We start from the raw sequence: 23,693 nt of genomic DNA, 5'->3' as shown, positions 1-23,693 counted from the left end.
AGAAGAAAGGGCTTAACAACTTAATGCATAAGGTTCCCATGACTTACATTCCAGTTTACTACACAATAGCGGTCACCAGGCACAATAAAAGTAATCCGAGCGAAGTTATTTCTCGATTAGCATTACTCATACCATTTGCGAGAAACATAATGCGCGTCCTTCGCGAAACAAAGAAAAGCGTGTGTAAAACACTCCTACAAATGTATGAGAATGTGTGTATTGTTGCGAAAGTAATTAAACCGAGACATATTGGCTTTGCTTAGGGTTGTCACTCTTCGATATTAAATGAAAATAGTTTTTAATTATTGATTGAGTGTATATTTAGAATCCTGTATTATAAACAGAATCGAACTTATATATTCTTAAATTCAATTCAAAAACTACTTATTGTGGATTTTTACAGAAGCGTGATATAGTAACATATTTTTTACTCTGAATCTTTAAGATAATATCACAGATACTCGGTATCTGAAGTTATTGATTGAGATAAATGATAGTGACATACGTCATCGAGATATTTCAGTATGAAGTTTTGAACTATGATTAAATAAATCTTCGTCATGATCAAACAGAAATGCATTAATTGAAAACTTTTCTTAATAAGTGCACTTAGTCACTATTTGAAAAACATATAAAACTAAATTCTACCTATATTTGTGGTGGCAGCCCTATAAGCACATTTAGTCATGTGACAATAGCATAATAAGCGTTGTGGGAGTAATTCTAAACATTTATATAACAGGGTTGACAAGCCATAACCATGGAACAGCTTAAAAACAAGTTTTATTACTTCCATTTACTACTTTTAATGAATCTACTAAATAACATGTCTGATGGTGATGGCCTATAACACTAGCAACACCCAGCATTTTGAAAGATAAACCAATGCGCGGTATCGCACTGCTCTAGACTCCCTAAGTCTTTAGATGGTAACTAACATATCGCTCAGACTTCACTCTGGCTGCGATGATCTTCAAATCGCAATCCAGTGGTTAACAAGACAGGAGAGGGGTATCATCCAATACATATCGGTTTGAGTATTCAAATAATGAACTAGCTTTTTGCTTTACTTATTACTTAGCAATAATCGAGTGACCCAATAAACTTAACCAAATAACATATTTGTAAGAGCAACACTTTATCAAACGCCTGATTGACAAGTCTATACTTCAGATTGTTATCGACAATCTTATCTGTGTAAGATGAAATGGGTTTCAAGTATCGATGGTTACCTAACTCTGGAGTAAGTATTGTAGTTTTATTTACAAAGAGTTAATATGAATTATTTTTACAATAAAAGACACTCCACTTGGACACATAATCGAATTAAACACCGAGCTAAAACACAATTCGTGTATAAATAAATACGTGACTAACACAAAATAATTTATCAATCGAAATCGAAATAAAAACACGACTAACCTCAAATCAATATCTTTTAAGTCCACAAAGTGATCACAATATCTCTATCGAATCTAAAACTAGACACGATAAGAGTCACGCAAAAGACAAAGGAATTTGATCACTAAACAAACACACGTCACACACGGTCATAAGTCAAACTGAAGTATTTCTGGAAGTAACGTTTGTATAAATATGATAATGTCCCACTTTCCCAATAGGAAAACAGTGTGTGCACGCGATCGTATGGAATCTATGATTAGTGATTAGCAAGGCGGTGCAGTGACGAGGAGGAAGTATGCGCGATGTTAGCAGGATGTCCATTTTTTGGCGGCCTATATGTAAACAAGGTTATGACATGACCCGGTCTCAAATATTTTTGGTTGGGTATCATAGAACTAATACTGGAATAGAAGTAGGGTTTACTTAATGATTACGAATTCGGAATAGTAAAATATTCGTTAAGTGATATCTCCATTGATAACCATCAGACTTACACTGACATAAGAACCTTATAAACGCACTCTTACCAATTCGTATTCTTACGCGACAAAATTTTACATAACAATTCAGAATTTCTCCATTGACACAACGTAAAGCGAATCACGTTCCAAATACCTTAACCACACTACCGTAAAAAGTAACAGAACATGCAGATTCAACACACGTGTGTTTCCTACGAGGACTAGTCTGTGGTGGAACGAGCCGAGATTGTGGCCAATCGGTCGGAACAGCACGCAAATAAGAATTAATGATGGCCGAACACGCGAAACGAGACTTGAAAATTCAAAATTTGTTGTTGTAACGGTTCGTCCAATGGCATTACGTTTATCATGTGCTTTGGATTTGAGGATTAATGTTCTTCATTAATATAAGCTATTTTGTTAATTATTCTTTCTATAGTTTACCATCGATTAAGGATACAATTTGAATTTGAAGAATTTATAGTCATTATCATTTGATATTTTTAGTCACTTACAAAATGTGCCAATTATACAAATAGGTCACATACTTATAATTACAAATTGATGTATTAGCATATCTTGGTTGGTTTTAATTTGTTTATGTGTTGCATTCAGAATTTCCTAATCAACATTTCAATGATCATCATTAAACCAGACGATGTATCCATTCAGGCAGTCCATTCACGCAAATCACCTGTTAATATCAGGTTTATAAGCAATCAAAGCTGTTCTAACGCAATTAAATAAAGTAGGTGTGCAATTCAAACAAATTTCAACCGGCCATTTGATGTTCACTACACAGTCAGTGACCAACGAATCGAAGACGCGAAGCAATTAATTTCAAATTATTAGTCTCGGGGGACCGTTACTCTAAACGAAAGTAATTAAACAAACGTGCCGTCGCAAATTGTTAATTATCCTCTATAAAATTGAAATTACCCAACTACCAGTAGTACTGTAAACACTGATTGTTACTAAAACTATGCGTTTTGATAAAGTGTAAGATTGTGATTTATTGTTATAAAATACGTGTTGCATAAAGAAATAAAACATTTTTATTGGTAAAAATAGAAATAGGAATTTTATCGTTAAAGTTAGAAACACAAGAAGACCTTACTACACTTGTACTAACCACGACTGTGGTTTTGTAATTTTGCAAATTGTGTTAGATCCAGCGCTTGCTTTCTATAATGGCATTAATTAAAAACATCTATTTAATGATATCTAAGTATTACGAGTCATGCCTCATATTTTGCCATTATAGTTCAAATACTTTTAAAAATTTACATTGAATTGCTTTCATAAAAACACTGGTCTTTCAGTATATATGACATTACATCGTACAAACTCACGAACTATTGGTAAATACGAAATTATTCCATGAAAATTCACTACAAAAACGTTCAACACTGCCAAGGCCTTGAGGCTGAGACAAAAACCCGCATCGCATCGGGAGCAATGTTCCGGTTAACTAATTTTTTTTATCAATTACTTTTTAAATTTATATTTCGTCGATGCGTGAAGTAGCGCCGTTCGGTCTACGTGATGTTTCTTCGAGAGTCAAAGCCTTATAGGTTCATCGACCATTTGCCGAGGTCAGGTGCATGTTAAAAAAAACTTCGCCGTCAATTTCCGCGATATCTAATTTTCGATCGTAAACATTAATTGCTATTATCAAAACGGCGGCGACAGATCTGTGGACATCTTGGAAGAAACTTTCGACTTTACGACTGGATATCTCGGAAGTATAAAATAATTGTATTCGCATTGGTATTTGTTTCATGCTCTCATTGATCTACTTACGAAAACTGTACTATAGGTATTTCGGTTTGTTAATTTATGAGCTCAATTTATTCTGTTTATTTCTAGCATTTATTTCTTTTGAGTTGCGTATGTAAATTATCTACACCTCCAACCGAAACGCCTTAAGCCTTTTCAGTTACAAATACACCAACATTTATAACGAATTCACCTCAAGCAGTTCGATTTGTAAATGATTAGGTTTGCACCAGTTGTTCACGGAGTCAGCTTATTATTGTTCTCATAACTGCATTACATCTAGTTCCGTAATAGGATCTGTGTTGCTTGAGGTATGGCCTCAATCAAACTGGCGATGAGTTATTCAAATTATTTCCTATCAACATGCCGGGAATATGTGGTTTACTTAGTATTTAATGGGAAACCTTGATAATCCTCTTCATTCTTGTTTACGGTAATTAGTTTTCAATATTTTGAGCAAAACTTGCAGTAATGATTACCTATTCGATATTCTTAACTTTCGCCTTTTCATAATTCCATGAAGTTTACAACTTAACATTACTAGTTTGTTTTTAGAGATCTGAATATTAATTAGTACCTTAATGTAATAAATACAGCAATATTTCAACTTCGAACAAATTCCGTGGGTGAAACTCAGATAATTCAACATTATCTGATATGTAAACGAGTGATTTGAATCGAGAGTACGGTTTACATACTCGGGCTTTATTCCAGTTTTCAAATTAATTGATTTAGTCGTTATACCGGCCAGCAAATATCCAAACACGTTTTGCATTTATAATATTTGAATATTCAATATTAAGTAAAGTGTGTTGACCAGACAGAATTTGTAATTTATAAGATTTACATTGGTCTTTGATAGATTTATGAAATGCCAATTGCTTTGAAACGTTGCGGTTTTTAGTTTCCTCGTTAAAGCTTTACAGACAATAGTGGGGCTAACGAGAAATAGACAATGATTTATGCAGTCTTCGTGCCTATCGATAATGTACTTTGTCTTTCTGTAGAGGTTTTTTTCTATTATTTAGATCATTAATGTTAGCAATTTTGTTTGCAGTAGCATCAAAAGGATCGGAAACAATATGCAACCTAAATCTTGCTGCCAAACTTAACCATTTATATCTCAACATGTTTATTTTAATAATTAATATCAGAACGATTTTATTACCTATATTCATAAGACTGGCAAGTTCTGCAGCCAAAAACCTCACCCACGTAACATAATGTAATCTTTTGATAAAAGGGACTGCATTCCGAGGTTATGTTATATTTACGCCTACGCGTTCAGGTTGGATTTTTGCAAGGCCGCTGGCCGCTCCCTTGTACCTTCAAACGTAAACATGTAAGTCACAGGCCGTAACATTGCATTTTAAAGACTCAAACGTTCAAGTGTAAGTTTCCTTGTATTACGACACGTGCATGCGTTATGCTATGAATCAGACTGCGTTACAAAAAATAGTACAAACTCTATAAGAACTGGGCATTATGTGATTTACTATCTGATGTCTTAGAATGATGGGCGATGAATTAAATTTAATTTAAGGTTTTGAATGGTGTAGATCGAACTCTATTCATGGTGTTAACAATAGCATGCACAATCTAATTTTATCATCATATAGAGGCACACACATTTATTGAGATCCTGTATCGCCTCCTACTAGCACACTCAATAATCTCTTATTGCTTCCATAACTTCTACGACACTATTTCGTATTTTTTTTTACATATAAACATTTTTATTACACCGTTAAAACAAGCAAGCCACCGTCGCGTGAAAGTAAACGTCCAAGTTAATTCAATGTATAAATCATTCTAGATTGGATTACTACATTCACTGTTCAGTGGATTGATTGCATCTATCTCCTTACGGTTTATCGCGCGACCTAGCTTACAGTTATCGTTAAGGTAAGGTACCGTTTGATATTCGGACTACAGTTTACTGAAAGCCGCTGGCACGGACCTATTGTAACAAACACGTTATAAAAACCTGTATTTCCTCTATGCAGTGGTTTTGGTGTGTGTGCTTGGATGACTATTGTATTGGAGATGGAGGCGTAGATCGTTGTTTGGCTATTCCCTATTGCTGGTGTTTAATTTGATATAATGAACTCTACCTCTCCCGTTTTGGTTATAAAATTGCATTTTAGCGATCTGCGGTCATTATACACCGAAGAGTTTGGCCCTTGGACCAATTACAATTTCTTATCGCTCATTCTTATCTAAATCTTACAATGAGAAATTAAAACTAACAACTTCTTTTCTAAATATAACTGAAAACACTTATTCACTACGTATATATAGTAGCAAACTCAAAGGCCTCGCGTCGACTGGCCACAAACGAATAGCCTGAACCAAAAAACCTGCTCCAACCACTTTTTCCTTGAACACCAATCCGGGCCTCATTACAAAATTAAATTTCTTCTCGCCAAAAAACTAGACAACATCGCCGACATACTATTTGCAGACAATGTAATCTTTGCTAGCCGCAAACACAACTTTGCTGATATTTTGTAGACCGTCGTGTGCGGTTGTTCATGATAAAGATCTTGCAAAAAAATGGTACAGGGTTTCATTGTGATTTATGGGGACTTTAACTGCAAGTGGTCTGTATAAATGTTTGCTTTTATAAAAACTGGGTATTACCCGGGATCCTTTTGGCTTTTATTTCGCAGAGGGATTCAGTATTATTCGGTTTTGTAGTTTTCATTCATTTTGTCATTAACAAGTTTCCCAACTTTGTATATAGAATTCTGCATGCTTATAACTAGTAGTTAAATGAAATTGTCACTTTATAATTATTTGTAATTAGCTCATAAGAAAACAGGGTACTCATTTGTATTATAATTATCTTCGTTATAGTTAAACATATTACTTAATTACAATACTTTCATTTGTAAATCATTTGCAAGATACCATTATCTTTTTTGCGTGCTACCATAAAATCTGAAAGTAGCGTTCTAAAACTAAATGTTACAACAAGTAAAAACATTTCAGTTATCTATCTAGTACGTGCTCCATAAACCCACGGTGGCGAAACAAAACGAAATTAAGACGCGATCGTTTAGAAGAATGCCAAAATTGTTACGGACGTTTCAATTACCGGCCGAAGTCGTTCGGTCGTGTCTCTTCGGAACCGATCGATCTTTCACGACCGATACGCGACAACGATCTGACAATGCGACCCGATCCGATGCCATTTCACGACAAATGCATACTAATAGAATTATGTCGAAAGTTATGTTTAGTAGTATTGACATTCGACAAGATAATTTGGTTCAAGGCGAGTAATCATACTCTTGTTTTCAACTTAATGTTTGATGTAGTTTTGGATTAGTGACGTTCCATTCTAAATCTAATGTAAATCGACTTAACTGTTGGCTGATCACGGTCATGATTGTTATCGATATCAATACATGGAATGAATCGAACACTCAAAAATAAAATAATTTGCGCATCACTGATCCGCAGACAAAGCCCGTGATAACAAGCCCGACTGCCATATAGAGCTCCAAATGCCTAGGTCACGAGCGACACGTATCGAAAGAGCACGAACGCGGCTACCCTTGAATCCTGGACACTCAAAATTGTTCGATACAAGCCTTGAGCCCAAACTAGCTGGTCACGACACAAACCTTATTAAGATTAATCTGGCAATTATGCCGACGGCTGATTTGTTTGACACAGCTGGCAGTAGCTTTAGCCATTAAAACGTTTCGACTTATACAATCAAGTTTATCAATTTAAGTTGAAATAAGGTATTAATTTACTGTTCAAGGACTTGCCGAGACAAAGGCGTGTTGCTTTTTAATTTTGTAGACTTTGAATCTTGATAAATTGTTGTAATTAATTTCATGTTTGCATAATCTGTCAAGGTGAACTTTCTTGGGGTCACTTATGCCTGTTACTTTGAGACTTTTACATTTGCTAAGGACAATGCCATTACATGTAGCTTTAATTTGTTTAAACAAATAATTATAATAAATCAGTATTAAAAAAATAAGTGTCCACATATGTGAATTCTACCTTAGTTTCTATTTTTAAAATCATATGACTTTGTACGGATTGATGACTAACCAACCAATTACAAAGTAAATATGAATGCAATTAAATTGGCCTTCGAATTTCATTTGCAGGTAATCCATGCTTCGGTGTGCAGTAAGTACAGCAAACTGTCAGTACCATTTGTTGTTAACATCAAGTCAAGAGGCCATGACTATCAAATGTGACAGATTACCGGTCTTTCGCCATACGAGATATTAATAATGACTAAGGGCCTTTTTTATTTTTGAAGTTAGCAGGCATTTGACGAGTTTTATTTTGAATCGACTGTCGATTCTAAACTCATATCAAAGCGTATCTTTAAATTACTTAAAGCATAAACGATGCGTGTCAAAAATTCGCTTCATACGAGCAGAATTAGTCGGTTTTTGTACTAAAACAGCCAAAAAAAGTAAAAACCAGTCGAACGCTACCTGTTCCGTGTCGCATTCCTCGAATATTTTCAATTATACATCATTTTAGTTAAAGGTACCACAAAATTGTGGCACCTTATGTTATGCACCCAATCGTTCTATTGTTGTCGGGGTCTATTGGGGTAGTTGCCATTTTTTGTTGTACAAAAGCTGTGAAATTAATGAGTGCCCAGATATATTTATCACGCCTGCCAGCTTCTTTCTCTGAGTCATCTATTACGGCTATTAGTAAATAAATATAAAAACCCGATTATTAGTTATATCTCTCGTACTATGTTAGTAAAAAGCCATCACAGATTTTCTACGAATGAATTTAGTTTATAATTATACAAAGCAAATGATGTCAATTAACATAATTATCATCAATTATTTAGACTTAATTTTCGTCAAGTAACAAAAAATATTAAATTATTTTTTTTTTATGAAAAATGCCAGCTATCGATTGACTGTGATCAGTAAAGAAAAGTTAGACCTCAATACCCGAAAAGTGAACGCGTTAGGATCTTTGAGGAAGGGAATGAAATATTTAGAGAAGGAAACGGACTCGAACCTTAAGTAAATATATTACGCACAGGTCCTTCAACTTAGCAATTATCTGTTAATGACGCCATCAAATTATTTATGACATCAATAAGTCGTGAGATGTGTCATCGCCTTCCCAGCTATATATGTAATCTATTGGCAATTCGAAAACGGCATAGAGTTTGACACGATGGTAATGAGCTACGGAATGGAAAATTGTGTTTGATATTACAAGGTTTACTTCTGATGGGGTCGATCTAATAATAGGCTCTTATTACCACTATTTATCAAAAGAATCATGTCCACCAATTGTCAAGTAACAAGTCATTTGCTTACAAGTAATAATGGTTTATGATTATGGACTTTTTGTTTATACAACTATAGACACACGGGTTGGTTCCTTGCAGGTGAGTTATGGTTGCGCATAAACAGTAGCAGAATATGTACATTTATAGACTGCTTTGTCAGTTTCAGATACATTTTTTGGAAATAAATAAATAATTTAAAAAGAAACATTGAAAATAGATTCGTGTTGCATTTCATATAATCACTAGGACGATATGAAACAAGCGTCGGACATATTAATTTCTATGATCTTATCTACTGGCAAAGGTATTTGTACAAAACGACAGCTCACCACCATACCATCCCAGTAATGAGATCGAAATATTCTCCCATGAGGATTTATTTGTTATTCTAATGAGATGACGATGTACTATTTATCTGGCGTCAGAAGAGATTGACGCGTCGGAGATTAGTGGACACGACGTCACGACATCGTGAACGATTTGAAAATATATAAAATATATACTCGTAAATTGTAAAGTGCTTATGTGGCATATAATATGAGCGCTATGATAACCCTTGTTAAAACCCAGATATATTAAATTATTCACAAATTTTCATTAAAATTTATATACTTTTTTTTTCAATTTTGTCATCTGATTTTTTTGTATAATACTTTTTCATGATCAAAATTAACATGTCGAATAAACAAAAGGCGTAATAAACGTGTTTCTAACTCTCTTAACAAATTTGATTTCTGCAGGTCCATTTTAGATAGGAAAATAATATTAAGGATGTACACATAGATATAGAAAACCCAATAAACAAACTCAGCTTCGCAAAAACGTCCGCGTAAAAAGAGCGCACAATTTACGAAATGTGCGCTCATTTCAATCAGTCACTCATATAAAATCAAATTGAAAAAGAGACATTTACAATAAGTTAAATTTATTTCAAAACAATTATGTGTTCCGCACTGTATTCGTGAAATGTTACCTAAAGCCATATTTAGATGGATTCATTATTGTTAGTAATAATCGTAATTATTGCCTTCCCCTTTTGAACATTCGCAATGACGAGGCAACTCTCGCCCGTTTTGACATATAAGTCTTGACAAATATTAAAAAAATATATATATTATTGGTAGCAATAATTGCTCCGTCTAAATAAAGCTTTATAATATTGAAAATAAATATTTAAATCTGCACGTAGGAGTTTTATTAAAGTTCTTAAAAGAAGGTACTTATCAGCAATATTACTAATTCTTTTTTACATAAATAAATAAACGACTCAACTCCACTGCGCTCTTGTTCTATATTGCTTGTGACAGCTATTGTATTGCGGGCTTTTTAAAATTTGACAAACAATATATTTCTCGCGTTTAAAGAAACATCGAATTTATGTTTAGTCAATCAAAAATTGGGATTTTCTGTTATATTTTTTAATTCGATTTTTCGACGACACTTACGGTTGTCACATTTGCAAGGAACAGTGCATCTTGGGTTCTTTATATTATATCAATGTCTACACATATACAATTTTGCCGCGATTATCTATAGGAAAATATGATTACTTTACGACATGTGTAGTTTACTAACTTAATCCTCTAGCCGACTTGGGCTAATCATAGGATTGGCATCGTCACGAGTAAGCTGGCTGGGAACTTGAGATAAAAATCTACTTACGACGGTACTAAAAATGCTTTAATTATAATAAAAGCCTGTGGAGTACGTGTTTTATTTCTTCCCATACCATAAAGATCATAGATACATTGCTTGTTACAGTTTGATTTTTTTAATAATGTTAATTTGTTTTGGTTAGAATACCCTTCTGTTTGTTTAAAGCATTCTTGTTATGAACAATGTAAAATTGACACTTAGATTAAAATCTAAAAAACAGATTAAAAATAATTCAAATAATCAACATGTTTCCATTACAAGTCATAAGTAAACATTTTCGAGTTTATCATCGTGTAAGTAACTGTACGCAATATTCTTAACTTGGATAACAAAAAAACATCAAGTAATTTATTATCACAAATGGTCCTTGAAAGTAATAAAGTAACCAAGTGACTTACTTATCCCAAAGTTGACATTTATTTTGATTTATTCGTGGTTATTATACAGAGATGTTTGTATAATAATTGCTTATTGCCTATGTGATATGTTCTCTGTAATAATAAATGTTAATAGAAGTTTCTCGAAGTTCAGTACAAGAGAAAGCCTGTTTCGTAGACAATAGTAGTTAGACCAAAAAGTACAAGTTAGTTGGCGCAATGTCTTATCTGGAAATGGACTGAAATAGACACAACATGGACTCATGGCCTTTATGGATACATTGCGGAATAAATTGTAATACGTAGTCATGTTATATTTGTACAGAGGTTTTTTTATTCTATTTTTATTTAGGGACTTTTATCCAAAGGCGGAATGTCAGACCCATCGTATGCTAATCGATATAATGCTAAGAAAATAATCTTATTAAAGTAAAATACGATTTACTCACTAAAACATAAACATATAAAACAACGCGCTAGTTTCTTCTGAATTCGTGTATAATAAAATTGAAAGGTCTAAATCTAGGTATTTGATTTTCTCCTACATAAATATATTTCTACATATACTTTTTCTGGTTGTGGTTGTTTTTTTTAACCAAGTTCAGCATTACATAGGTTTTTTAATCTAAAACTATCAGCTTTATACGAATGAATAATGGACTTAAAATATTCACTACCACGTTTTCTATACAAATACATTCCATACAATGTTCATAGAAAAATGTATTATGTAACTAAAAGCAAGTCAATTAATCATACTCATTGTGACACGCGTCAGTATGGGTTAGTTAAGTTCCACACTTCGCCTTTCTTTAGTGTGAGCGCACAACGGCTTTCTTTGGACGTGAGCCAAAATAATCTACACAATAAAGTACCGTAAGCCTTTGTGTTTATCCATAATAAAATAATAATAATAATATTAGCCCTGTATTATATACTTGCCCACTGCGGAGCACGGGCTTCCTCTACTACTGAGAGGGATTAGGCCTTAGTCCACCACGCTGGCCTAGTGCGGATTGGTAGACTTCACACACATTCGAAATTCCTAAAGAGAACTTCTCAGATGTGAAGGTTTCCTCACGATGTTTTCCTTCACCGTTAAAGCGAACGATAAATTCACAAAGAATACACACATGATTTTAGAAAAGTCAGAGGTGTGTGCCCTTGGGATTTGAACCTGCGGACATTTGTCTTGGCAGTCCGTTCCACACCCAACTAGGCTATCGCCACTTTTTTAATTCATGTTTTTATTATTTGTTTTTATCCATGAAGGGTGGAAATGCCCATTAAATTTTGTATTTCATAAATATTGAACACTAGTTTATGGTCGCGACTTTGCCTGCATTAACTATAAAGAGTTTCGTCAACACACCTATCTTGACGAAGCCTTCGAAGTAGCTACAACCAATTTCTACCAGTGATAGTTATTTATTCTTCGCGATACATTTTAAATTACAACAAAGGACCTACCGAAAAGACCTGCTGATAGACCTCAAGACACTGTGAGCTCATTCTGCGTAGTCCGGACCGTCAACAGCTAAAATTCAAAAAAGTTGTATATTTGTAAAATGTAGGTAGATATTGTAACTTTGACTTTACGGATGAACCATACCTCAGTCCCCCCTGTGACCATGAAGGCTGCCAAGTCTTCGAAACGTCGGCAGAAAATAATAATATAAAAACCGCGAAAAAATCCGTAAAGTACTTTTATTTTCAATGTCTAACATTCGCGTAAACATAAGAAATCATTATAAAGGACCTACCATAAAATATCATGGCTTTCAGAATAATTCCAGGCCTCACCGGTCGTTCTATTCCGTGCCCGGGCCGCGTTATGTGTACATGCAGACCGGATATCCATACATGTGGAAACGGGTCAAGCGTTGTTGCGCCTTTATGGCGTGCCATGTAGGCATTCCATGGATCTAGACACATCATTAAGATTCTATGAGCATTAGCTGTCGCCTAGTTTCTTTACTTAGTTACTAGGTATAATAAATATTTTTTTTGTGTTAAAATTGTATTGCTAATGGGTACTAAATCTCATTGTTCACATGGGAGAAATGCACATAGATCTTATACAGAGAAGTAGCTAGAGTATGTCTGTCGTTAGTACATCGGTCTACCGAACCTTCGTAATGTCTGATAGCTCGTAGCCAATACTGATAGCTCGTCATTCCTATTTTAAATTCTTTAGGGTCATCAAACATATCCTCGTGCCTATTAGTGTCAGGACATATTGTACCAGTTTTTGCATTTTAATATCAGAAATGTTATATCAGAAAAAACTACTGACAAAATTATCATTTTAAACAAGACAATTATTAGAGCAATAAATATTAACTAAATTAAATTAATTTACGAATAGCAAAGTGTGTCGAAAATAGAATCATAATAAAACAATTTTAAATGTCAAATAGTGGACTGGACTGATATTTGCAAATTTTATATTATTTTTAATTAAGTCATTATAGGACATTTCGCAAGGACGTTTTGTTGCTAATGGATTAAAAACATAATATTATATGTTGCTATAAGTATGCATGTAGCTATACTATATATTGTTAATCTGTAGTAGAAATAGATTCCCTGAATTTTTGTTACAAATTACAATGTTTTTAAGGTCCATAATTTGTCTAGCAATTCTTAAACTTTTAATTACTCTTGTGCTGATACTAACCATTGATCTCAGCCGCTGTATTTACTGCAAAGTATTGTCAGCTTAAGCTATGCATAAGTGTTTCAAATATTCACCATCAACATAAATGTTAATAATGCCAAGAATTTTTAAAATCAACAATTGCTAGTAGTGTGTTGTGCGCAAAAATACAGTTTACACAGCTGGTGTGACGTCATTGTCCATGTCATTAATGCAGAGCATGCGACATAACATGCCACTAGTGTGTTCAACAATTACTAAATGTTTGTTTCCTATTTGCTACAAACTTATTCAAGGTAACCCACACAACTAATAGACCAGGCTAGTGGGACCAATCCTCGAAGACTTCTGATTTAAAATCACAAAATTATGAACATTTGGGGGATATCTATGTGTATGACATTAATAATTAAAATTGCCTAAAACAATATTGAAGCATAATAATACAAGAAAAGACGTTACTTTTCAAATGTTTCGATTCAAAAACGTCAGTTAAAAATTTATAATACATCCATTCCTTTTAATTTTAAAGACAAAAACATGTAAGCAGTGATTTATGTTCATTTACACAGACCATAGAGTCTTTAACGTTCTTTTTTTGAATTTCAATATCTCAACTTAAATCTATGACAAAAAATGCGTACACGTTTCTCCACTAACTCTCATGGTCTTAGACCACTTGATATTTGTAAATGGCGCCGGTCAACAGCTATTAAAGTCAAGTGGTTAACCAATGTTTCTTATTCGAGTGTTATTGTGTTTATAATTTGTATTCTATTAGTTATGTTTTCAATACATGAATTCTGTATTTAACAATAATTAGTTAATAAAAAAACGAAATTTTATGTGTGATTCAGTTACATTGTTAACTATCGCCCGATTTAGTTATAATAGAAAACAACTTGAGGAAACTTAAGCGCCTATCAGTTGCAAGGATTTCAAGTGTATGTAAAGTATACTAATCCGACAATTACCTCTAGAAAGTTATGGTCGAAAGTTCCTTACCTCTATTAATAGAGAAGGCCCACAACAGTAGTGGAAGTATTTCATACAAGCCTGCCATAAATATTTTTAGTTTGAATTAATACATTTATTAATACATTTAGGTAGAGTTTTAATACATTTTACTTCACAATAGCAAAAAGAGACATTTCATACTTGTAGATGGATTAAAATGTCGCTCTGATCAAAATCTTAAAAGGACTATTAAAGAAAGTAATACAAGATGTAACAGATGACTCTTTAAGGGATCATTGTGATTTTATCACAAGAATCCCATGTAATAAATTATAGATAAAAATTTCATACAATTTTTTCTTGAATACCACCGTCGAAGGTTGGATGCCATTTTCAAACCTCATAGGAAGACCTAATGCGCTGTGCGGTATGCGATCAAAGTACGTAAGCGATTAACGTCGTATCCTGTATCGACCATTAGGGAATAAGTACATAATAAATACTTTCTGAAAAGAGTTTGAGAGTTAAAATGTTTATATGAAATTGGAAATAAATAGATGAGGTAATCTGTCAATAGCAATTCTTTTATTGGAAAATCGGCAAAGCATCAAGCCAATGTGGGTTTTGGCACCATGGTATATTAGAGAAATCAACGTTGAAATGCCGAAATTAGTATAGGAATGGAAGCGTTTGAACTGGTTTGACTGCCAGGAGCTTTATACTGACAAAATGAGTAACACCATGACACGACTTATAACATGAATGCATAAAAGCAACATTATCCATCTAATAGTATTTTATTCTGTTACTAAGTATTTACAGTGAGCATTTGCTAAGCTTCTTACGTCGCCAGTTAATTAGATTACCGTTGGAGTCGTCTGAACGGGTGGGCCAAGGCTTTTTATACATTAGTTGTACTCGCACTGAGCTTGACAAATATGGTAAACAAGTGATAGCGGGTAAAGTTGATCTTTGGTAGAAAATATGAGTGTTCAGTCCAGAAGGTTACATAGTATACCTGCTTTTTTGTGCATATCCTAAAATGGATTGTAGAATTTGTAAATTAAAGGCATCAATTTCTGTCTTAAGCTATTTGATGACTAATACTACAGTTTCTTATTATAACAGAGTGGCGTAATATAGTGAAGTGTTTTAAAACACTTCCTTAAAAAACTCAAGTTTGAATTCAAAACTTTACTTTATAAATTCTAGCATTAACAAATTCATAACAAAATCTTTCATAACTAACCGTCAAATCACATTATCTAATTTCACATAATATTTTAGCTAATTTTGGTGATATATGATTGACGTAACTAATGATATATCACCACAATATCATCGTATACAAATTAACTCATTATAATTAATAAGAGAGCTATTAATTAATGTTTGACTTCATAAATCTATCACATAGTGATCATGTGTCAAATATTTTAACTTAATCAACAGCGATTCACGGTTAATTATATTTTTTATGTAACTGTTACTTTCATTTGAAAATTAATTGGTTTTAAACTTTATGATAAGCAAATAATTTCATATTACAAATAACATATTATTAAACGTGTTTCTAAAAAAACTTGTAAAATACTGATTAAAATTAAAACTTCGATCATTAAGACAATACTAGAATGGAAGACTTTAGATTACATTAATTTACATTAAAATGGAAACTTTGTTCTAAAATGTAAGTCAAATGCGTTAGAAATTCTGTTTTAGAGAGGTTTCTTTGTTTACTGTCGAGTGTCGATATAAAACAATGGAGCCAGAGTAGGTTATCAATTTTATGTAGAAGTTATTTTTATAAATATCAAAATTTATGTAAGAGATTGGATTCTAGTAGTTACTAGAGAAATCATGAAGTTTTAAGAATTTATAAAATCTATTCCCATTTTCTGTAGAGAATTAACACATTGTGTAATTTATATTCTCCTATTTTTTACTAGACAAATCGTATTAACAAAGCAAGTTATAATATAAGAATTTTCCTTAACAGCCAACAATGCTCTATCGTTACATACTAAACTATACACTATTGAATGCATGACTACTCCACAATTTGGACCCATAAAAGCCAAACATGTCTGCAAAGATCACTAAGACAAAGATGTAACTGTATCAGTAACAAGCTTGCCTATATGTGGGATAAAAAGCTCAAGGCGGGGTCAACCGAGAGAGGTCATTTCGCAACTACTATCGGATCCAGATCGTGATCTTATAGACCGTGGGTATTCTATACTGAACGTACTATATTATCACACGTCGCATTCCTATGTCGAGACTCGACACCATACTCTCTTGGAATTTAGTGGCCTTGGTATTTTCTTCGTTGTGTAACGTGTTTTGATCGGTAATCTAATCTATTGATAGTGAACTATAAAACTTTCTTTCGAAATCGATTATAGAAATTTCTTTTTAATCTAGTTTTGTACCGTCTTTCTTTTCTGTTACTTATGTGTTATTTAAGCAAATTAGTGTATTAAGTAACGTTTCCTGTTGCGTAACGTGCGTGTTTTATGCGTGTTTGATAACTTCTTTTTTAATAGTATGATTTGATTTTTTTTAATTGTTAGACTATTTGATAAGAACTCAATTTAATTGAAAAGAATATTACAAAAGACAATGAAGTATCAAGGATACATTAAGAAATTATTTAGTCTGCAACAATCCCATAGAATTCCGCCAACCGATGAAACAAACAAGAAATAACAAGCTACTTATAAGTGTAATTGATGTTGCATATTTTTCTTTGCCAGCCCATCTACGACGTGACGATTACTGCATTCCTTCACCGTAACAGTATTGACACTTAAAAGAAACCATTCAACAGAAATGTTTGTATATGGACTGCAATTTGTATTTTCTCACAGCACACTTGGTAACACGGTAATTATGCAGTTTCTAAGTTGTACTGACATAAATTCAAATCTTGGAAGTGGAGCGGCTTGAGCAGCATATCAGGCCCTTCCGTTCTTCTAGCCTAATTTCACAAGCAGTGTTTCCCGAACCAGCCGCAATTTACAAAAATCGTTCAAGCTCAACTACACGGATACTTTCATATAATACCTGATATTGTAAAGCAAAAACCACAAAAGCCTGAATGTATAGTTAACTATTAGTCGGAACGTGAAGCGCTCTTGGCCCTAATTATGACACTTCAGAGACGAATATATAATAACTAACGTTAGTTGCCGGCAGCGAATGAAATATTATAGTTTGTAATGAAACACCGTGTGATTATTTCGCATTTGTGTAGAATGTTTGACCAGTCGGCCATGCTAGACGGATGTAAGCTGAAAACTGGTGAACAGAAATAACTAACATAATTATTGAGAATGAAAATGAGACGCCATGCGCAAAATTAAGTCATAGATTTAAAAAGAGTAAAAGTGGAAAGACAGTTAAAATTCTAGAAAATATAATTAGGAATACAAGTCGTCTAATGATTTCGTAAATAATTTCATAAATGTTTCCCATCATCTCGACCTCTTATTACGTGAGAATGAATTTGTCTACAGAACGTGGTATCTTCGAGAATATTTTGATTTAATTCAATCTTATCGGAATACCTTCCATTAAAGCAATGGCCACTAACTTACATTTTATTAACATAAACCACTTATTTCGTTCACTTTTATTAACATGAGAAAGTTTGGTGTTTTTGAATATGTGTCAAAATAAATGTTATTAGTAGAGGTCGCTGACTTTAATTTTGGACAGTTTTAAGATAAAATAACGACAGTAGAGATAAGCAGGTGTAAATAAAGCGCAAGTTTGATTCTTCTGCTAATAATTTTGGGATTTGCCAGCTAATGGACCGCAAATTGTTTTTGCACTTTTTGATCGAATTAGACAATCCATAATATTAGAATTAGTATCAATATGGGCACCTTTATCAGTTAAAATCATTGAAGATATCGCTGTCAATAGGGTGAGAGTGGGAAGAATCCAAAGAAACCTAGAACCGATAAAGTTGGAAATAACCCATGAATTCTGGTGCAGGCCAATAACTTAATGGTGTTATATTCGTGACTCTTTCAATGTCTTACAACATCCGGGTTCCTCATATAAAAATCCTTCACAGTTAAATCTGGTTATGATAATTTGGTTTCATATTATGAAAAATAATATTTGTAGAGCACTCGGTATGGAAACATTGATATTCACCACAGGATACATAAATAGTCGGAAATATGGTTATAAATGCACAATATACATGAAATATTTGTGTTTCTCTTTTATGCTTAAATGCCATAAAATTTAAAAAAATATATTCAACTCATGCGTAATTTTGAAGCAGTAAATAAAACGCAAAACGGGTTAACAGCCGCTAAAAGACGTCAAGAGACGGTCATTAGAAACACTTTAGTCTTAACGTGTTAAATTTCTGCATTATCACCTCTACAAAGATAAAATGGTCGAGAAATATCGCACGTTTAGTGATTTCTTAGCGAGATAAAACGGAAAGATAAACATATTGTAAGATGGCACATGAAGACAATTGATTTCCGGTTGTCATTGTTAACACCTCATTCAGGAAGTTAAGAAAGGACCATTAGGTTTTGAGGGCGGGTAAGGAAACTCTTTTAACGGTATCAATATGTGGCTTGTTTTTTTGGAGTCTGAATGGATTATCAGTTTTGGTTACTTGGTTCCAAATATACCACGAGAGTAGATAAAGATGGGTACATTTTCTTAAAGTTACTGTTTAACTTTTGTGTTTTTTTTGGTTTTGATAGTAGTAAAGAGGCGAAAGTTAGATAGAGGTAAGGTAAGCAGCTACCTGTCTGAATCTCAACAAAATCATTAAACACAGAACCAGCTGCCGTCGCAAATTGCATACTCCTTTGAACACGATAAATATTTTACAAAGCCAACATAATCACTGAGTCACGAAGACCTAACATATACAGTATTTTTTTTTAAAGCTAGTCACAGTCCATTTCGTGAGTTTTGTATTATTTCAAAACAATGATGTCAGTTTTTCGTCATCTGTTTCGATAATTGTTTGCTAACGAGTCGTGTCGAATACATAAGGAAATGTATTATATACATGTATAATTGACCTGACAAAAATATTTCTTGATTAACCGTTTGTTACGTAAACAGAAGCATATTTTTAGCGGAAGACTATTATTAGCTACCGGTCAAATATTACCTATCATATTTAGACAACTTACAGATTACATATGAGTTTCTAAAACATTACTTAGATAACAGATCAAATGTATATGAATAAATGACTTCACGGTATCTCGGGAAAACCGTTGTACGAGTATGAATTAAGTTTTAGTATGACAATTTACGTCAATACAATATGATGTAACCGAAAGAAACAGTTGTTGATAAAAAAGATTTCACATATTTACATTGATATACTGAATGTAAATAATGTGGGGACATAACGGATAATCATTTTAGAAATTCATTTAATTAGCATATTTATTTTAGTAAAGTAGCACTGTCTGAGTGAGAAGTAACAATGGTATTAGAAAACAGTTTCAAGTCATGTTTTAACTTGGAGGTCAGCGATATTTAACAGAAGTCTGGTGCCAGCACACTCGTCGCGACTAGCATTCTAGAATTACGTTCTCAATACCCACTTAATAGCACTGCACTTTTCCTAATGCTAATTAACTCGCAAATTCTCGTCACTTTATGAGAATAGTGAAAATTTTAATTTGCAAGTGTGAAGATAATTCAGCGTCGGTTTATCACAGCGATCTGATACGCATGACACATCAGTGCAATTATGACTGCAAACACTTGCGCCCTCGTTTACGGTGAAAGTGTAACTTGGATCATGAGATTCGCAAATCATAAAATATTTCGCCATGTATCAAGTGCACAGTTCGGAGCCAGCACCTGCACATGCCACGGTGAAATGTCTGCTTGGGCGCGTCACGCACCGGAGAAAGTGTACTACAAAGGCGTACCTGCGACTGGTCCCCAATTGGGTTACGACCTCGAATATTAACCGCCACGGGTCTTCTTTTTTCACATCGCAAACGAAGTATCCACGAACCGGTTGGCCGGCCGAAACTTCCTAATGCCTCCGCCCGCCGTGTCCGCCGCGGCCGTCGCACACGACTATGTGCTTCACGGTTCAAAAAATACGTGTGCTGTTAGTTCATACGTCACATAGAGGTAAATCACCAGTTCATGAACATGTAATTCGGTGATTTAAGCACAAATTATAATTTAAACGAGCTCCTCGCTTCTCGGCTTATCTTTAACGGAATTAATGTTCAAGATAATGTTTTATTTTTAAACGAAACGTCCACTCGCAAGTGTTAGTTAGAACAACCGGGAGACAAACATGTTCCATTGACTTAAAACAAAGCCAACTGGGTTTCTAGAAATTGGATTTGTAGAAATGTTTTTTTAATGCTAAACAAAACTATTTTTAACTGTATTCCAAATGTCTAAGGTGTATATTGCGCTGGATGCACTTAAGTTGGAACGAAGTCCTCGACGTATCGAACTTTTGTTTCTCTCAGATACAAAACTGGATTCTTTAGAAGCATTTTACTCGGGTCTGAATGGGTGTCCTGTCTCATTGTTTGGTAACGTGTTACATTTCATTTGGTTGGGGTGATTTTTGAATGTGAAGGGACTAAGTTTGTATGTGTTCTTTGTATGAATGTTTTAATGGTAAGTTTTATCTCTACATCCGCTTGTTTAATGGATTGAAATGTGTCAGTGTATATAGAAATCTTTAGTGTTATGTTATATTGTTACAAGTGCTATTAGTATTGTTTTGAGTTATCAGATCACACTGAGCACTTCAAATGTCACAAAGAGAGACACCGAGTTTTAAATTAGCGATGATTCCTTGATTCAAATTTCCAGAGTCAAAAATTTTAGAACATTATTCTTAGATAATTCCAAAATGACATTTCCTAAATAGGAAAAATATATATTTTATTCCCGTAAGACTATTTTCATTTTAAAAATTAAGACCTGCCACTAAAACTATCGTATATCTGATATAAGAAGTCCTAAATAGAATCCTAGGTCATCCAGACAATAATACGAAATAACAATGTAGACTTCTGTCGCATAGTTAGTATATTAGGTAGGTGCGATATTTTATCTAATGTACGGTATTCAATCTACATGGTCTTTCGATACTTGGGTTTTGACATGGTCACTAACTTCAATACCTCGCACTCTACCTGTTGACTGACAAACTGGACTGGTCACAAACCAACGCCTAATTAATGTGTAATAATGACCTCATACCTCCAAATAACGAAAAGGCAAGAGGTTTTCCAACAACACAGTTACATGAATCTTTACTGATACTTCCCGTTGCATATAATTTATATAACTATGAACACAAACTATGTCATGGATAAACTGCTAATAAAGTAACTGCGGGTTAGTTGTTGATAGAAAGGTCGTAGCTAAACAATCCTTATTTTTTTTTATTTATTTATTACGGCTCTGGAAACAAGTCCATTGAGCCCAAACAATCCTGTATACCTCAGGGTTGCCAATACACATTGAGGCCTATAAGGGCTCGCGCGGGCTGGACATCTCCCCTCCTCGCATGCTAATAGGGTTCCTTCTCCTTCCCCAACACATCCCAACTTTCCTCCAGGACAAAACCAGTCGCTAAGCCGGTAGAATACAGTATACCGTTCGCATTTTTCCCCCTGTATTGTCTGCAGGGTCCGATACTCAAATAAAAACCTAAATAATCTTCGCATCAAGAGATATTATATGCTGTTTGTGATGCGACAACCACTTCAGGTCAAGGTGTTACCAAATTCTGTGAATTACAAATATGTATGTAAATCGTTTTTAAATGCATTTATTTTATGATCTTTGTAATACGAAGAAATAGGGTAAACCGCAAACTACAGGCTTCAATCGATACCGGGTATTGGTAAATAATCTATCGCGTCATCTAATCGTCTCACTGCACGCGTTTCGAGGGTTCGCAGGGTTCGATTCCCGGGTTAATCAATTGTTATAATGGATTTTTCAATACGAATTGGTGCGTTTGGCAATAAGCTTGCTCTACAATCCGGCTATTTACCACATCAAAGGGCGGAAATACGTTCGGGAACCCTTTTGCAAATTGAAATTTATTTTAGGTATATTACATCAGCAAAGTCAAGCAGGTACATAATTATTTCTGTTTGGAGTACTGCACTCACGCAATCAGTCCTAATCAAATCACTTAGGTATTTTGTTGATAAGAAAAGAACGATAAATGCAGGTAATTTATGGTTCAATATTTCAATGTCGCTGGTTTTATGTAAAACCGATAAACACATACGGGCATGAAACAAAGGCTCCATATTCAGTAGGTGAGTGATTCATGGTTTTTGCGCTAATTTAAATGTTCTTACGTTTGAATTTAGAACTCAATTTGATTTCTTTAAATTTATTTACGAACACAGCTAGAAGACTGGATAATGGTTTTAATATGGTAGAGTTTGGACTAACTATTTTACAATGACTCCAGATATTCGGAGTACGTATTTGGCGGCTTCGTGAATATGTTTACATATGTAGACTAAATTATAATAATTTTAAGACGATTAAGAATTTTATCTGTAAATAACGTAATCATGTTTTTCTTACCTTGAAAGTTTCGGCAATCCTCGTCAATGATAATGCGAACTCAGATAACACAGTCTACTGTTTTGTAAATCACACACATCAATTATTTATAAATAAAATCATAAATCCATAAATTCACATGACTACAAATTGAATTTTACCTGATAAAAATCAAAATGTACACCGTAAGTAAAAAAATAAAGTTCAACAGTCTCGCTGGAATGCATGCATTTCAACTCACTCGATCGGTTTTCAAATAACTTAAATGTATTATGAATTGATATATGAATAGAGCCACTGTATTGTTTAATTCGATAACTTAGAAAAATTAACACACGAACAAACACAAAGTTTCTGAAAGTTATTTAATCGTTGTTTGGCTGTCACTACGCGGAACCCCACACAACACACGTCCAACCGCCTCAGCAGTTGAATTCAATATGGCGGGTCGGCAAATGAACGAAACGAACGACGTCCAGCGAATGGTTTCGAAATCGTTCGTTCAACAGGTCAAAACT

General features: G+C 33.9%; 1 protein-coding gene across 3 annotated transcripts in view; it reads right to left on the bottom strand.

Moving 5' to 3' along the window:
- LOC115443328 overlaps positions 1-23,618 on the bottom strand; it is a 60,418-nt gene extending 36,800 nt beyond the window's left edge. For 2 of the 3 annotated variants that reach the window (XM_030168683.2, XM_030168685.2), the window contains exon 1: positions 23,197-23,618. The gene's annotated coding sequence lies outside the window, so the exon portion shown is untranslated. The remainder of the gene's footprint in view (positions 1-23,196) is intronic. The other variant, XM_037444499.1, reaches the window with a different exon arrangement.
- Between the last annotated feature and the right edge of the window lie 75 nt (positions 23,619-23,693).

The sequence above is a fragment of the Manduca sexta genome, chromosome 28 (assembly GCF_014839805.1).
Source record: "Manduca sexta isolate Smith_Timp_Sample1 chromosome 28, JHU_Msex_v1.0, whole genome shotgun sequence".
NCBI classification, from domain to species: Eukaryota; Metazoa; Arthropoda; class Insecta; order Lepidoptera; family Sphingidae; genus Manduca; species Manduca sexta.
Note: the sequence above shows the minus strand (reverse complement) of the source record. Positions and strands in the feature narration are given on the sequence as shown.